The sequence below is a fragment of the Rhododendron vialii genome, chromosome 11a (genome assembly GCF_030253575.1).
Source record: "Rhododendron vialii isolate Sample 1 chromosome 11a, ASM3025357v1".
In the NCBI taxonomy this organism is placed as follows: Eukaryota; Viridiplantae; Streptophyta; class Magnoliopsida; order Ericales; family Ericaceae; genus Rhododendron; species Rhododendron vialii.
The window spans coordinates 232,024-235,000 of NC_080567.1; positions in this window are offsets into that span (position 1 = coordinate 232,024).

Genomic DNA, 2,977 nt, shown 5'->3' on the forward strand with positions numbered 1-2,977 from the left:
CTTGCTGAGAGGTAAGCTCGACGCCTTGGCGGTGAGCGCCGGCTGATGGATATCCGTTGGCTATGGCACATTCCCGATGACGCATTGGTGTCCCCGCACGGAAAAGCGAAACTGGCTAATGGTCTTTGATTCCTAATGCCACGTTGCGTAGCCCAGGGGTTGCCTCCATGTCGAGGGAGAAGCTTGTCGCTTAGGCGGCGAGCGCCGGTTGATGGTTCTCCATTGGCTATGGCACTGTCCCTTGGGTAATTTTCCTCCATGATGCATTGGTGTCCCTTTCGGGGGATGCCTCCTTGCTGAGAGGTAAGCTCGTCGCCTTGGCGGTGAGCGCCGGCTGATGGATATCCGTTGGCTATGGCCCAGTCCCGATGACGCATTGGTGTCCCCGCACGGAAAAGCGAAACTGGCTAATGGTCTTTGATTCCTAATGCCACGTTGCGTAGCCCAGGGGTTGCCTCCTTGTCGAGGGAGAAGCTTGTCGCTTAGGCGGCGAGCGCCGGTTGATGGTTGTCCATTGGCTATGGCACTGTCCCTTGGGTAATTTTCCTCCATGATGCATTGGTGTCCCTTTCGGGGGATGCCTCCTTGCTGAGAGGTAAGCTTGCCGCCTTGGCGGTGAGCGCCGGCTGATGGATATCCGTTGGCTATGGCACAATCCCGATGATGCATTGGTGTCCCCGCACGGAAAAGCGAAACTGGCTAATGGTCTTTGATTCCTAATGCCACGTTGCGTAGCCCAGGGGTTGCCTCCTTGTCGAGGGAGAAGCTTGTCGCTTAGGCGGTGAGCGCCGGTTGATGGTTCTCCATTGGCTATGGCACTGTCCCTTGGGTAATTTTCCTCCATGATGCATTGGTGTCCCTTTCGGGGGATGCCTCCTTGCTGAGAGGTAAGCTTGTCGCCTTGGCGGTGAGCGCCGGCTGATGGATATCCGTTGGCTATGGCACAATCCCGATGATGCATTGGTGTCCCCGTACGGAAAAGCGAAACTGGCTAATGGTCTTTCATTCCTAATGCCACGTTGCGTAGCCCAGGGGTTGCCTCCTTGTTGAGGGAGAAGCTTGTCGCTTAGGCGGCGAGCGCCGGTTGATGGTTCTCCATTGGCTATGGCACTGTCCCTTGGGTAATTTTCCTCCATGATGCATTGGTGTCCCTTTCGGGGGATGCCTCCTTGCTGAGAGGTAAGCTTGTCGCCTTGGCGGTGAGCGCCGGCTGATGGATATCCATTTGCTATGGCACAAACCCGATGGATCTCGTCCATTGGCAACGGCCCTGTCCCTTCGAAAAAACTATCTTAATGATGCATTGGTGTTGAAACCCTTAGGGGCAGGGACACCGTTGCGGAGAGGTAAGTTTGTAGATGCTTTTATGTGAAGCCAAAATGTTTTCTAAATTCATTGTTCATCAAAAAATCAAAAAATGAATTCGCAAAAATCTTCCTTGATGACGCATTGGCGTGTCCTTCGGTGATTGCCTATATGCTGAGGGGTAAGCAAAGTTATGTTTTAAAAATTCTTCCTCGACGATGCATTGGTGTTCATTTAGGGAATGCCTTCTTGCTGAGGGGTAAGCATGTCGTTTAGGCGTCATGCGCTGGCCGGTGGTCCTACATTGGCTATGGCAATGTCCCGTCGGAAAGCTTCCTTGATGATGCATTGGTGTTGTAACCCTTCGGGGAAGCCCCACCCTTGCGGAGAGGTAAGCTCGTTGCTGCTCGAAAATTCTTCCTCGATGACGCATTGGTGTTCCCTTTGGGGGATGCCTTCTTGTTGAGAGGTAAGCTGGTCGTCTATTTCAATGAGATGGGTGGCGAGCGCCGGCCGATTGATCTTTTCAATTGGCTACGGCAATGTACCTTCGGTAATCTTCCTCCATGATGCATTGGTGTCCCTTTCGGGGGATGCCTCCTTGCTGAGAGGTAAGCTTGTCGCCTTGGCGGTGAGCGCCGGCTGATGGATATCCGTTGGCTATGGCACAATCCCGATGACGCATTGGTGTCCCCGTACGGAAAAGCGAAACTGGCTAATGGTCTTTGATTCCTAATGCCACGTTGCGTAGCCCAGGGGTTGCCTCCTTGTTGAGGGAGAAGCTTGTCGCTTAGGCGGCGAGCGCCGGTTGATGGTTCTCCATTGGCTATGGCACTGTCCCTTGGGTAATTTTCCTCCATGATGCATTGGTGTCCCTTTCGGGGGATGCCTCCTTGTTGAGAGGTAAGCTCGTTGCCTCGGCGGTGAGCGCCGGCTGATGGATATCCGTTGGCTATGGCACATTCCCGATGACGCATTGGTGTCCCCGCACGGAAAAGCGAAACTGGCTAATGGTCTTTGATTCCTAATGCCACGTTGCGTAGCCCAGGGGTTGCCTCCTTGTTGAGGGAGAAGCTTGTCGCTTAGGCGCCGAGCGCCGGTTGATGGTTCTCCATTGGCTATGGCACTGTCCCTTTGGTAATATTCCTCCATGATGCATTGTTGTCCCTTTTGGGGGATGCCTCCTTGCTGAGAGGTAAGCTCGTCGCCTTGGCGGTGAGCGCCGGCTGATGGATATCCATTTGCTATGGCACAAGCCCGATGGATCTCGTCCATTGGCAACGGCCCTGTCCCTTCGAAAAAACTATCTTAATGATGCATTGGTGTTGAAACCCTTAGGGGCGGGGACACCGTTGCGGAGAGGTAAGTTTGTAGATGCTTTTATGTGAAGCCAAAATGTTTTCTAAATTCATCGTTCATCAAAAAATCAAAAAATGAATTTGCAAAAATCTTCCTTGATGACGCATTGGCGTGTCCTTCGGTGATTGCCTATATGCTGAGGGGTAAGCAAAGTTATGTTTTAAAAATTCTTCCTCGACGATGCATTGGTGTTCATTTAGGGAATGCCTTCTTGCTGAGGGGTAAGCATGTCGTTTAGGCGTCATGCGCTGGCCGGTGGTCCTACATTGGCTATGGCAATGTCCCGTCGGAAAGCTTCCTTGATGATGCATTG